The 15943-nt window shown below is 39.8% G+C and overlaps 1 protein-coding gene across 4 annotated transcripts in view; it reads right to left on the minus strand.

Annotated features, from left to right (window-relative positions):
- Positions 1-15943, minus strand: part of ANO4 (anoctamin 4) — a 399084-nt gene that overhangs the window by 238331 nt on the left and 144810 nt on the right. The window lies entirely within an intron of this gene.

A 15943-nucleotide genomic window follows, 5' to 3' on the forward strand; every position in this document is an offset into this window, starting at 1 on the left:
TGGAATGAGAAACGGCACCATTAGACTGAAGAAGTCACTTCAGAATGGCTAAAAGGCTGTTACGTTCTCACATGAAGTCCAGAGAACAGAAGCAACCATGTTTCAAATTCTTAAGGTATGCATCACTCAAAAGTAGACATCCTTAGTTACCAAGACAAGACTTTTATGAATCAGGATCCAATCAGTCAAATCTGAAAATTCTTATAAAAATTCTTTCCAAAATGCTGGGAAAATATGCACATATTTGACATGCTGTTGCCAAAGCAGTAGAGCTTAGGAACTACTGTTGGGGTATCTGGAATTTGAACAAAAATCAATAACTTTCTCCACAAGATTAACAGATAGGCCAAAGTTGTTGGCTAAATTCACATTTACACTCTTGATAACCTTAGAATTATATGCATCTTGAGAACTATTTTATTTGGAAATATTTTAAACATACCAAAAGCAAAATGAATAGTATAATGAACTCCATGTACTCATCAACCAGTGCCAACAAATATCAAGATTTTTCCAATCTTTTTCCATTGACCCCACTCCCTTTGTTGTTGGTTTGCTTTTTAGATGCTGGAGTATTTAAAGCAAATTTCAGACATCATGTCAATCTCCTCAAAACTAGTATTGATTACATCAGCTTATATAGATTACATCATTAATATGGACTCCATCTACTGATGCATATCAACTGTATGAAGAAACTGAGTTCAATGTGTATTTTTTAAAAACACTCATTGATCACCATTGGACATTCCTAAGATACCAATTTGTTACTCAGAAAATTAATAAAGGGAATAAAGCAAGCATTTATCCTGCCTTTCCTTTACTAGCCATTTTTTATTAGTTGATGAGGGAAAATTCTTCACTACAGAAGAATTCTTGCTAAGAAATACCAATAAAAAAGAGAATTAAAAATTATTTTGGATTTTTTGGTTTTTTGTCCCTGAGATGGTTTGCTGAGAATGATGGTTTCCAGCTTCATCCATGTCCCCACAAAGGACATGAACTCATCCTTTTTACGGCTGCATAGTATTCCATGGTGTATATGTGCCACATTTTCTTAATCCAGTCTATCATTGATGGACAGAAAAAACTAAACACTGCATGTTCTCACTCACAGGTGGGAATTGAACAATGAGAACACTTGGACACAGGAAGGGGAACATCACACACTGGGGCCTGTCATGGGGTGGGGGGAGTGGGGAGGGATAGCATTAGGAGATATACCTAATGTAAATGATGAGATAATGGGTGCAGCACACCAACATGGCACATGTATACATATGTAACAAACCTGCATGTTGTGCACATGTACCCTAGAACTTAAGGTATAATATAAATAAATAAATAAATAAATAGAGAAAGAAGGAGGGAGGGTGGGAGAGGGAGAGACAGAGAAGGAAGTAGGGAGAAAAGAAAGGAGGGAAGGAGAGAGAGAGAGAAAGGCTGGAAGTAGGCTGGATGTTACTATTCCTGACACCTGTAATATTAGTATTTCTGGGCTTGAAATTCTTTTTTATGCAAATCCTTCTTTCTTTCTGAGTGAGAACTGTACTTTTTAATAAAAATTGTGTAACTGTAAGGATTACATTAGATAGTACATGTGAAACATTTAGAAAAGTAGCCCCAGGTATGTCTTAAGTATTGGAATCAGAGTGCCTAGGTTTGAATCATAACCTCTTCCTTTACTGGCTAGGTATTTCTAGGCAAGTTCATTAGCCTCTGATTCTCAGGTTTCTTTATATGTAAATGGGATATAAAACAGTATCTACCTTATAATGTTGTTGTATGCATTAAAATGGATGTTGAAATATAAAAAAAAGGAATGTAAAAAATTATTTTAGAGCTACAATAAGAAGTCTACTAAAAACCCAGAAACAGGGAAAATAACAAGTCTGCTAAGAGGTAAACTGCAAAATCACCAATCATAGGTCATGTCAAAGGTAAGAAGGGTCACCTTAAATTTTCCCAGGGGAAAAAGAGGATATGACCTGGGCCAATGTGTAAACTCTAGCAAATCTTAAGGAAGGATGACTCAAATCAGCTTAGGGCTTGTTAAGCCAGGAAATCATTAAAACAAACAGTGTAACAAATACAGGCAGCACTCATCTAAGAAACAGACTAAGTTCAATAATTCCAATTGCACCGCCAGACAGTCCTGACATGTATGATTTTACTCTCCTTTATCCATTTAACTGCCCTCATTCCAACAGTGCTCACCAGATAACCTACGGATTAGGATTGGGCTTCCAGTACAGGAAGAGAGTTTTCACATTAGTGTTCTTGTCTACCTGGCAGCTAGGGTTCTTAGTGTGAGCTAACAGATGGACATCCTGGGCTTTCACACATCTACCTCCACATGAATCGCTTGGTATGAGTCTGCCCCCAAGATGTTGTTTCTAAGCCCACAATGCTGTTAGCCTAAGCCTTGGTCTCAGGAGATTCACCCAGGTTAGGACTGTCATGCTGGGTGACCCCTTGGGAGATAGGCTGGCAGGCTGCCCCCGGGCACTCTGACGCTCAGGTGCCTAGGCAAGTATGAGCCTTCTACTCCCAGAGGTCTCTTTCTATAAGTAGGACAGACACCACAGCATCAACCACATATGCATCATCCACATCATGGTGGAGTGGTTTTCTTCCACTCCACCATGCTCTGTGCCACTGGTGCACGTTCCCTGTTTCCACAGAGGTACAAACTGAACCATCTGTAGACCCATCAAGACTCCAGAAGAATGCAAACAGCTTTGTGGGTGACAGATGAAGGGAAGGGGAGAGACATTTTAAGTCAACATCAGATGATACATGCACTCGCAGTCTGCAAATATGAAATAGACTGCTCTCCTGAAAAAAATTACTTCTTTTCCTTTTTGCAGAGGCTTATTGGGCTGAGGAGAACAGGATTCTGACTCAGCACAGCACTTTTAGCTTTTATATAACTTTTCTGAAGGAAGCACAAAATGACGTAAATGAGAATAGAAATTGTATCATGGAAATAAATGGCATAGGTACTTGAAATTGTGTTTTTAAAATATAATAATGTAGATAATAGCAAAAAATGTTAAAAATAAAAAATAATTCAAGAATATTACCAGGAGAAGATAGGTATGAGGAAAGTGGATATGTTACATGGAAATTTGGAAGGAATCTTTAATGCCTGAGAAAAATCCATGTTCTTCCTCTAGGAATTAAGGGTCCTCAAAGTACAGATAAAGGGCCTAGCCTAAAAGAACTCTCCTCACACAAGGCCTAAGTCAATGGGAGAAAGAGATTTGTAAATAAATAGCTAGTATGCGAGATAGAAAATATACTCTGGGCATTTGAAAATGTTAACATTTATAGAACATTCTGAAGTCACATCTTTAGAAATGAATTGTCAGCCAATAAATTACATCATCCAATTTGTTCTTAGTCTGAAAAAAATTGTTGACACTATCTATTAAATGTCAGGCACCACACTAGATATTGATCATTATCCCATTAATGTATCATCACAACCATAAGAGCCTGAGAATTGGTATCTATGTTTTACAAATGGGAACTCTGAGGCTTGAGAAGTTACTTGACCAAGGTCATACAACAAAGTTATTAACTGATATTTTAACCTTGCCTTTTTCCACTATACCATGCAGTCTAATGGATTCAATACCAATATAAACACTCATTGTTTTAAGCCTGCAGTGGTTCTGAATAGTAACTTAACAGAAATCTATCCTGGGTGGGGGATAGATTGGAAGCACAGAATGTTGAGAGTCCTTTGGCCTAAGCTCTTTTTTTTTTTTTTTTTTTATTATACTTTAGGTTTTAGGGTACATGTGCACAATGTGCAGGTTTGTTACATATGTATCCATGTGCCATGTTGATTTCCTGCACCCATTAGCTCGTCATTTAGCATTAGGTATATCTCCTAATGCTGTCCCCGCCCCCCCCACCCCCCACCCCACAACAGTACCCGGAATGTGATGTTCCCCTTCCTGTGTCCATGAGTTCTCATTGTTCAATTCCCACCTATGAGTGAGAACATGCGGTGTTTGGTTTTTTGTCCTTGCGATAGTTTACTGAGAATGATGTTTTCCAGTTTCATCCATGTCCCTACAAAGCTCTTAAAGAACCATCTGTTTCTCCCGTTTCCCACGCTTGGCCCACGGCATCATCCAGGCTGAAATGTCCTCCTGATTCTTGATCAGCTGTGAAAGACCTTAGTAAGAACTATCTAGAGCTGTACCTCCCCCTTGACACATTTCAGTTCCTCTGACCCACTCCAGTCTCTAATCTTGCAATTAGCCCTTATCATGTAATGCCCTTGAACTCTCATTCATCTGCCACTACATGGATGGTGCATTTCTCAAACGTTCAAGAGTCTCTAATGACAAAGGTCATACTGTGCAGTTTTCTGATTCCTTCTTCATCTCTGAACAAAGTACTTTCCATAGGGCAGGTGTGGGGCAATGATCCCCCTTCAGTCCCTTTTCCCTCTGCACTTTGCACACTACATGGTGCAGATATCTTGGGCATAGACGGCACCGTGCCAAAAGCCAGCCAAGGAAATAACACTGAGCATGCTTAACTGTGCAGCAAATTTTTCATTTAGTGCTTTCTGTTTTATTGTATCCTCACTGTCTTTCCTAGGCTCCCTGAGTTCAGAAACTTAGCTGCCTCCCTCAGCCTCATCGGATAGCTTCCTCTCCAACTCAGCTGAGAAGATGGGGTCCAGGTGATGTAAAGTTCCTAATCTTCCTCCTTTCAACCTCAAATAATCATTACAAAAATACCTTTTCCTCTTGAGACACATCATCTACCCTACTTGATAAAAGACCCAAAGTCAGAACCTTGGGAAACACACACCTTGGGGGATAAGGTGAGGTTAGTACAAAGTAGTGGCTAAAATGTGGATGCTGTAGCCAGAATTCTGGGTTCAAATCTTGGCCACACCATTTACTACCTATGTTACTTTATGCATTTATTTAAATTTTTGCCGGAGTTTTTTCACCTGTAAAATGGGGTAACAATAATTCATACCTCATAGGGTTTTGTAAGAATTGAGTTTATATCTGCAGAGTGCTTATGGCAATGTCCAGCATAACGGGTACTCAGTACAAGTTAGCTGCCATCATTAGCTTCTATCATATCAATGATTCTCCTCAATCTTCATTTTTACCCATTAGGCTCTAGGCTCTAGTGTTTATACCATTGCCTCTGCTCATCTGTTTTTAAACTCTTGCTTTGGCTTTCGTTTTCATGACACTTAAGCTTCTTGCTACCTCCCCTTACTTTTTTAAACTCTTTCTGTTCCTACTCCCAAAGGTGGATATATTAGTTCCCAAAGCCCGATTTAACAAATTACCACAACCAGGATGGGTTCAAACAGGATTTTATCATCTCACAGTTCTGAAGGCCAGGTGTCTCACACCACGGTGTTGGCAGGGCTCTGTGTCACTGCTGTATGTCCCCTGTTTCCACAGAAATGCAAGCTGAACACCTGTAGGCCCATCAAGACTCCAGAAAGGTAGACAGAAGCTCTGGGGAGAATCCATTCCTTGCCTTCTTCAGCTTCTCATGGGTGCCAGCATTCCTTGGTGTTCCTCGCCTTGTGACAACATCACTCCAATCTCTGTGATTATATCACCTTCTCAGTGTTTGTGTCTAATCTCCCTCTGCCTCTCTCTTATAAGGACGCTGGTTGTGACATTTATGGATCACCTGGATAATTGAGGATAATCTCCCTATCTCAAGATCGCTAACCAAATCACATATGCAAAGACGTGCAGGTTCTGGGAATTAGAATGTGGACAGATATTTGGGAGCCATTATCAGCCCACCACAGTGGGCATTTTCCAAAGTTTTGATTTTGGCCTTTTCTTCTCTCCATCCTGTCCATGTTTGGGGATCTTATGCACTCCATATCTCCATCTGTAATCTCTGTGTGATCAGCTCCCCATGTCATGCCTCCCACTTTACTCTGTCTCCTAAACATCAAGCCTATGTTTCCTACTTGGTCTGAGTTTTGTCTCGAGACACTTGATGAGTACATGCGAACACAATAAATGACTAATATTTTAATAAATAAAAATCAAAGGCCAGGCACAGTGGCTGATGCCTATAATCCCAGCACTTCGGGAGGCTGAGGCAGGTGGATCACCTGAGGTCAGGAGTTTGAGACCAGCCTGGCCAACATGGTGAAACCCCATCTCTACTAAAAATACAAAAATTAGCTGGGCGTGGTGGCGAGTGCCTGTCATCCCAACTACTCGGGAGGCTGAGACAGGAGAATCGCTTGAACCCAAGAGGCGGAGGTTTCAGGGAGCCGAGATAGCACCACTGCACTCCAGCCTGGGCAACAAAGAGCAAAACTCTGTCTCAAAAAAAAAAAAAAAAAAATCAAAGCTCAGATTTTCTTTGAGACTCTCAAATATTTTCTTTACTCCTTAAAACTCCTATCGAAAAAGTGAAAATTTTTCTGAATAACATAAAATTCTTAGGTGTTCTTTCTCTCTGGCCCACTTCCAAGGTGTACTATTTCTGGCTTCACTGCATAGTTAGCAGTGTGCCTATGTAAAAATGATTTGCTTTCATCCAGATGTCATTTCTGTGATTCAGAAGGACTCTATGCCACAGGAACATTTGTCGTTCTGTCAATGTTTTACAACTCACAGCAATGCTGTCTATGTGTTGCATTACTCTTCTTGTCATTTCTTAGGTAAATTACTTTTCAAAACACTGAAAAACTATGTTTTGAATGTCACCACCACACACAAAACATAAGACTCATCTATTCTTAATTAAAAAAAAAAAAAAACCTTGTAGAAGGGAATATTTATTTCTAGTGTCTTCTTTAACTGCAAAGTGGAAGGTAAATCCAATGCTTCACCTTCCTGGAACATTGACCAGAAGGAAGGTGGGAACTCTCTTGGTTACTCTCAGGTTTGAATTTACTTTTCCAAACCTTCTGGAGCTTTTCTAATATCCTCTCTTATTTGGCTCAAAGGACACTTGACAAAATGTTTATAAAATAGACTGATACCCTCCCGCATCCGAGGGAGGAAAAAGCTCAAACACATAGGTGTACATGCAGAAAAGGAAGCACCTCATGTGTCATTAGCTTAGGTATGTTCCCATGAGAGGGGACAGAATTTGTGCTATCTTAGTTAAGTGAGCTCAGGTGGACCCACAGAAAACAGGTTCGGAGGGGCTTTGAGCATCAGAATTGGTGGGTAACTGAAAGTAGGTGCATTTCTGAGAGTGGTATGAGCTCTAACCCATGTAGGACCACGCCCCCCCACCCCCTGCCGAACCCAGAGACCTGAAGATAGGGTGTTGCTTAGTCTCAGTAGGGCTGAGAGGATTTGCTACTGCCCAACCATCCTCCACCACACCAGGTCCTTGGCCCTGTCATGCCTCCTTTTATTTCTCTTCTCACTTAGTGTCAGGCTATTTGACAGATTAGCATCAGCATGTCACAAAAATCTGGCAGTACCAACACATCAAAGCCAGGAAGAACTTTCTGCCAAGGAGGTACTGTCATTTGTAATTCTGTTACAATTATGTCTAAAGCCACGTTAACTGAGCGTTTAAGCGCACTGAAAAGAAATCAACATGCTAAGGACTAGATATAAAATTTTCTAGATCTAACCTTTGGCTCAATATCTATATGAAGAATTTATAGATCAGAAAGGGTAAGAGCCTGTAAGAATGTTTGATCAGCGTTACTTAAATTCAAATAAAGTGCTGCAGTTAGATTATTGGTGCTTTCTCTCCTTCAAATCCTCCTTTAGATTCTTTACAGGCTTTTTGTAACTTCTTTCTTTCCTGTTGCTGAGGCTGAGTGAGAATCTCCCTTTTAATCCCCCCGCGACCGAATTCTATCAGGACTTCATTTCAGGAAACCACAGTGGCAGAGTAGATTATTGCTCCCGATTCGTAATTCATAACTTCTCTCTGCCACGTGACTTGTTAGTACTTCCCAATAGAGAGAGAAGGTATATTCCCTGCTCCACTGGTTTTGGACTTGGCCATCATGACTTGCTTTAGCCAAAGGGATGTTAGCAAACAGATGAAAGCAGAAATGTGCTTGTGTGGTTTAGGCTTGGTCTCTTTTGCTTCTGCTATTATCATAAAAAGCACATGTCCTGACTAGCCATGGGTCCCAGAAGGAGACATTAAGAATAAACTCAAACCTGATCTGCAACCTGGACCAAGCCTTACTCAAACCAGCCAATATCAGGCAAACAACAGTTGCCTGAAAAAACCCTGAACAAAAAGATGAATGTTTCTGGGTGTGAACCACTGAGATTTGGGTTTCTTGGTTCATAGAAAAAATTTGATGAACACAGCTCCAATAATGGTCTCCATAAGGTGAAAATGATACAGTGCTGGTGCTTACAGTTTGGTCCTAAGTAGTGAGTTCAGGAAAAAAAAATCCTCCTTCTTGCCTGAAATGCTCTCTTTCATAGCCCTAATCTAATATATTCTCCTAAGATCAGCTCATTCATCACCCTTCTGAAGAAATCCCATTATTCCCAATCCCTAACTCTACCAAGCATCCCAGAACCCTCAGCTCACATGTCCCTCCCCTGCACTCTTGTTAGCACCTGGTACATAACTACACCAAGACCTACCCACCTGCACTGTAATTGTCTGCATGTATGTCCCCTGAATGCGGGGCCAGGACTGTGTCTTATTTCATGCCTATCACAACGCCTAGCTGACAGTAGACACTAATGTCAATAGTTCTAGAAAGAAACGGAGTGTGCCGGGGGTGGCAGGGAGCCGGCAGGACAGGTATCAAACAAAGTACAGACGGCCCTCCTTATCTGCAGGTCCCGTGTCTGTGGACTAAACTAACCTCGGATAGAAAATATTCAGAAAAAAAAACTACAATTAAAACAATAATAAAGGAAAATAAATTTTAAAATATAGTATAACAACTATTTACATAGCATTTACATTGTACTGGGTATTATAAGTAATCTAGAGATTATTTAAAGTATATGGAAGGATGCACGTAGGTAATATGTAAATACTTTGTCATCTCATATAAGGGACTTGAACATTTTGGTATCTGGGGAAGGGAGGGAGGTGGTTATCCAGGAACTAATCTTTCTAGGGATACCTAAGGAAGACTACAGGTAACTAAACTCAAATATTCTCAAATGCCAGACTTCTGTTACATTGATTTTGTCTGGAGTGTTCATTCCCTGGGAGATAAGCTAAGACCTTGGAAGAGGGGGTGAGTAAGGGGAAGTGGTCAATGAAGACAACCTTGAATAGGTTAGCCTTCCCACTCTCCTTTCCTCAACCCTACAAGCCCATCTACAGTGAAAATAACCTGAGATTTTTTTTTAATTCATGAAGAGTGATTTAAAACTCTTTAAATGTTGTAGTATATAGCCAAAGGAGATGAAAGTAGTATGTCCAAGAGATATCAGTACTCCTATGGTCACTGCAACTTTAGACACAATAGCCAAAATACAGCCATAATATGGAATCTAAGTATCTATCAATGGAAAAAATGAAAATGTGTGGTGGATATATTCAAAGACACTCTATTCAACCTTAAAAAGAAAAACAAGGAAAATCCTGTCATTTGCAATAATATGGATGAACCTGGAGGACATTATGTTAAGTAAAATAAGCCAGGCACAGGAAGACAAACTCCCCATGATCTCAGTTATTTGTGGAATTTTGAACTCATAAGTAGCAGAGAGTAGAATGGCGATTACCAAAAGCTGGGGGGTGGAGCTCAGTTGTGGAGATGTTGGTCAAAGGATACAAAATTTCATTTAGACAGGAGAAATAAGTTCTGGGGATCTATTATACAAAATAGTGGGTATACTTAATGACAATGTATTGTATTCTTAAAAATCACTAACAGTAATTTTAAGCATTCTCACCATAAAAATTGACAAGTATGCGATATAACATATGTATTCATTGGCTTGATTTAGCTATTCCACAATGTATACACATTTCAAAACTTGTTACACATGATAAACATATATAATTTTTGTTAATTGAAAATAAGTACATAAATAAAATAGTAAAATAAAAATAAATCTTAAAAAATAATGTAGATGTCATTGGGTAATTAATTGCAAATTAAAACAACAATGAGATACCACTCCATACCTATTAGAATAGTGAAAACCAAAAACACCAACAACATCAAACGCTGGCAAGAATATAGTGAGACAGGAACCTTCATTCACTGCTGGTGGAAACACAAAATGGTATGGCCACTTTGGAAGACAGTTTGGCAGTTTCTTACAAAACTCAACATACTCTCGCCATACAATCCAGCAATCATGCTCCTTCGTATTTACCCAAGTGAGATGAAAACGTATGTTCCCACAGAAACCTGCAAATGAATGTTTACAGCAGTTTTACTCATAATTGCCAAAACTTGGAAACAACCAAGATGTCCTTCGGTAGGTAAATTGACAAATAAACTGTGATACATTCAGACAATGGAATATTATTAAGCATTAAAACAAAACGAACTGTCAAGCCATGAAAAGACATGTGGGAAACTTAAGTGTCCATTTACTTACCTTAAATGTTCAAGAACCATTACTAAGTGAAAGAAGCCAGTCTGAAAAGGCTACATATTACATAATTCCAACTACATGGCATTCTAGAAAAGGCAAAACTATGGAGACAGTAAAAAGATCAGTGGTTGCCACGAGGAAAGAAGAAAGGAGGGAGAAATAGGCAGAGCACAAGGGATTTTTAGGGCAATAAAACTACTCTGTTTAATGCTATAATGGTGCATACACATTGTGATAAATTTGTCAAAACCCACAGCATGTACAACACCAAGAGTGAACACTAGGAGGCTATGCACATGTAGGGGCAGGAGATACATAAGAAATGTCTGTATTTTGCAGTCAGTTTTGCTGTGAACCTAAAACTGCTCTAAAAAATACAGGCTATTAAAAAAGATGCTATTCACTGCTGGTAAAAACATAAGAAAATGTGGGCTCTCAGACATGGCTATCTCACCATTCGCAATCAGATCATTTGACAAAGCTAAATATTTCATACCCATATAAGAAGGTTTCTCTCATAGATATTTAATATATTTCAAATTGCAACTAAATGTTATTTCTTACTACTTAAAAATAGGATCCTCTCTTTGGACCCAATAATTCTACTTCTAGGAAGTTATCTCAAGAAAATGATAAGACACACTAAGAGTTATGTAAGAAGATGTTCCATTCAAAATTTTTTATAACATAGGGAAGCAATAGAGAGATGGACTTTTGTGTTGAATGGATATTGGTGCATATTCTGGGTCTATCTTGTAGTAGCTGTGGAACTTCTGATGAATTATGATTGAGTTACTATGTGAGCTTCAAATTCCTCTTTTACAAAATGGGAGTTTAAATTCATACTTCAAATATTCATAATAAGGGCTTAAAAAAGTATATGTGTTCACACAGCATGGTGCCTGACATACTCAATAAATAGTACTTAGTATCATAATTATAATTAATACTGACATAACTATAATAATTATGATTATAGTAATATTAGAAACTAGAAAAATAACTGTTAATAGGGCAATAGTTAAATATATTATGGTCCACTGATAGGTTAGAATGCCATCTAGCAAACATGTTGGTGAAAAATGGATTTATGATATGAAAAATTCATTTATTCTTCAAATTCATTTATTCTTCCATTTATTTATTCAGTCAGTCCTTATTGATTGTCTTTCTCATTTGAACACTGATTTATGAGGATATAGGACATTAAGTGTTAAGGCTGAAAGGGATGAATTTCCAAGGTGTTCATTTCCCCCAGCCTGGGCCTCGTTTTTCTCATTTGTAAACTGAACGGCTGGAGATGGTCCCTGTGCTGGTGACGTTTTGTGGGCCTCCACCTACTTCAAATCCATTCTCCACCTGTTCTGTGTCCTGGGAAGGTGACTCCTTCATCACCTGGGCTCCCTCACAGGCCTCCAGTTGGCCTCAGCCAATGGAGGCACAAGAAGGAGCTAAAGGTTGGGAGGAAAGAGAGGCTGAGTTACTTCTTCCCTGCTCCCTTCCTGTGTCAATACTTGTGAGGGTCCTAGCCATTTGGAAAGCCCTCTGCAAGGTCTACTCCTATTGGGTAGCCCCTTTCCCATGGCTCCTGCTCTTGTGCAGTTCCAATATTGCCCTTGCCTCTGGAGGCATGTTTTATAAAGGCTCCTCACCCTTGCTAGACCCTGGGTGCTTCACCATTTCTTGTCAATTTCCATAACCCAGTCACTCTTTTGTAACATAAGAAGTTTCTTTATTAAAATCTGTTTGTTTGTTGGAATTCTGATTCCTAACTGAACCCTCACTGTGAGAGTCTTGAAAATCCACCCCTTTCCATTTTAACACTTAATGTTTCTACATCCTATAAATCAACTGGAACATACTGAAAACTTCCTTGTAAGGTTCTCAAATACATCACATTTGCTACTGTTTACCTTTATTTCCCAAGATTTTCTCATTTTGTGTCAATTTGGGTCATCTTTTTTTTTCCCTCCCGGCTCTGAATGCCAATCTAAATCCTGAATTTCTCGCTTTGTCTCACCCTGTGATACTTACTTTATCTTAAACCTTTACATTCTCACTCAGGGAAATACTTAGGGAGCAGATATTTATTTCCTGTCACCTCACAAAAGTTTAAGAGTTTTCCTTGTGTTCTGTGGACTTAGGCACAATGTAGCCCACCCTTGACCTCCCACAGCTAGACATAAACTCTATATCATCACAACAGGAAATTCTCACAAGTGATAGTTAAGGATGTGAACTAGATAGAAGTAGGCAATTGTAAGTTTATAGTTTAAAAGTAATACCTTGGGGAAAAGGTTCTTTCTGAGATCTTCAATTATTTATTGATTTATTCATTTAATAAATATTTGTCAAGAGCTTTCTCTGTGCCAAACACTGAGGATTCAGAAATTAAAAGACAGAGTCCTTGCACTCATGAGCTCTTCCTTGCACTCACGAGCTCACTGTCTGACAGAGGCATTCCCCAGTACTAAAGCAGCAAAGACAAGGACAGCTAATGCACTTCGCAGGAGGACATGACATCAATACTTCCTGGGTTTTAGAAAGAAAAAAAAAAAAAGAAACCCAAGGTCATTTGGTTTCTCCTTTAGGACCAAGAGAGGCATCTCTAGTTTTCCTAAAACAAATTTAACTATCTGGCATTTTTCATAACAGAGTAGCATGGTCAAATATTATCATGCCCTAGGTAGTCAACAAAAATAGCTGAGTAGGAACTAGATATATACTTCACATGGTGAAACCCATGCATCATGAAAAAGTATACTCTGCAATCCTAAATTTCAGTGGACCACTTATTAAATGAGATCACCAAGTGAGCTGCTTAAATGGCTTAGGAATATTATTTCTTAAGATCCTTTGACTCAATTTTGCAGCTTATCTTGGCAGTCAAAAAAGTGCTTCTCGAAGTGAATCATGAAATGGTTTACTACCAGAAACATCAAATGATAAGCACTAACCCCCTAAAGGGAACACTGCTTTACATAAGATTTTGATCACTTAGCAAAGTGAGCAAAATGTAGTTTAAAAAAGTTTTTTACAGGTAATCTATTGTCCCCAGCAACTACTGAGCCCTACCCCTGGTAGGCCCAAGGATAGAAACAAGGATGATAAAGGCAGAATCTACGTGTACAAGAGGAGATCGTTCTTGCCGGAAAAAGTTGTGCAGAAGTGACTCTAACAGAAGGAGATGTCAAAGATGCACAAGGTAGACTATGTAATCTCTGAGGGGAGAAAGGGGTCAGCACATTTTTTTCTGTAAAGAGCCAGAGCATAATTTATTTTGGGCTTTGTGGGCCATAAGGTCTCTGTTGCAGCTACTCAACTCTGCTATTGTAGACCCAAAAGCAGCCATAGACAATACATAAATGAATGAGTGTGATTGAGTTCTAATAAAACTTATAAAACTAAGCAATGGGCTGGATTTGGCCTGTGGGCTATAGTTTGCTGACCTCTGACTTACAGGGTTCGGGGAAAGGCTACCAGGCAAGGCTTCACAAAGAGAGTAGTGGGTATTGTCACTAAGCCTCATTGCTGGGTAGATTTCTCATAGGCAGAGATGGAGGAGAAGAGCACGCCCCCCATGGTGAAGGTTCAGGTATGAAAGAACAAGGCTCATTCATGAAAGGAAAAGATGTCCTGTTTCAAGCATGTTTAAGATGCATGAGCAGTAACTGGCTGTTAAGACTGAAAGCAACGATCGTCACAACACACTTTTGTATGAAGTTTTTAAATTTTTAGGGAATTCCTGAAGAAAACTCACTTATATGCTACAACAGATGTAGTCTCCATGCTAAGACAGCGGGGAATCACTTAAGATGTGGGAGCAAGGTGGAAGGGAGAGGTGGGTCCGGGGGTGGGGGTTGCATAATCAGAGCAAAGGTTTAAGAATACTGTTCTACTTCAACTGGGGCAACAAATCAGGGTAACGGTCATAGAAGCCTGGATCAGAGCAGTGGAAGTGGGGACACAAATAGATTAAAAGATAGTTTGAAAGTAGATTCTTTAATATTTGATAACTCTTTTGATGTTTAGTGGTAAATGAGAGGGAAAGAATAAAAATTGACTTTGGATCTAAAGACAGTAAGAGAAATAAGAACATGGATGGAATATTTCGGTAGGCAAGATGTTAAGTTCAGCTTTGTGGCCCCCCTGGGACATCCAAACAAAAATGTTCACCTAGTACTGCCAGAAATAAAGGTATAGAACTTGGAAATGTGTCCAGCTGGAGTTCTTTGCCTAGGGATGAATGCTAAAGCCTTCAGTGAGGCTGCAACTTCTGAGGAAGAGACAAGAAATCACAGATAACAACTTGAGGGAATTTCTACCAGCAACCAAAAGGAGAGTAACCAAATTCACAGCAACAATGGTTAGCATGTATTGATGGTTTACTATGTCTCAGGCATTGTTCTAAGAGTGATTATTAATTCATGTAATCACCACATCAATCATATGTAGTGCAGGCACATTCTTTATCCTCCTTTTACAGATGAGAAAATTGAGTTACAGAGATATTGCATAACTTACCAAAGGTCATGTTTATGAGGCACAGCCTAGCTTTGAACCCAGGCAGCCTGGCCAGCAATACTGCTCTCAGCAGGAGAACAGAGTCCAATGAACTGCATGCTAAAGGAAGGTCAGAGAAATTGAGAACTGAGAAGAACAAGGTTTAAAGTGGACTGAGACAGAAATGGGTGTCAGGACACAAGAAGCTGAAACAAAAGAAGATGGGCTGGTAAACAGAGGAAGTGCCGACAGTGAATCCAATACACTGAATTTCGGTTGTGTGGTAGACAGAATGATGGCTCTGCTAAAATGTCCAACTCTTCATCTCTGGAACCTGTGAATATGTCACCTTACATGGGACTAACAGGGACTTTGCAGATTTGATTAAGGACTTTGAAATGGAGAGGTTATCCTGGGATATCCAAAAGGAAGGGGGGCAATCTAATCACATGAGACCTCAAAAGCAGAGAACCTTTGGTGGCTTGGATCAGAGAGACGTTATGTTGCTGGCTTCAAACATGAAAGAGGGACCATGAGTCTAGGGATGTGGCAGCCCTAGGAGCTAGAAAAGACACCGAGGCTGGGCATGGTAGCTCACGCCTGTAATCCTAGTACTTTGGGAGGCCAAGGCGGGCGGATCACCTGAGGTCAGGAGTTCAAGACCAGCCTGGCCAACACGGTGAAACCCCACCTCTACTACAAATACTAAAATTAGCTGGGCATGGTTGCACGTGCCTGTAATCCCAGCTACTTGGGAGGCTGAGGCGGGAGAATTGCTTGAATGCAGGAGGCAGAGATTACAGAGAACTGAGATCGCACCACTGCACTCCAGCCTGGGTGATAGAGTGAGATTCCATCCCAAAAAACAAAGGCCATAAAACAGATTCTCCCCTAGAGCCTCC

Source organism: Hylobates moloch, unplaced genomic scaffold, assembly GCF_009828535.3.
Source record: "Hylobates moloch isolate HMO894 unplaced genomic scaffold, HMol_V3 SCAFFOLD_12, whole genome shotgun sequence".
In the NCBI taxonomy this organism is placed as follows: domain Eukaryota; kingdom Metazoa; phylum Chordata; class Mammalia; order Primates; family Hylobatidae; genus Hylobates; species Hylobates moloch.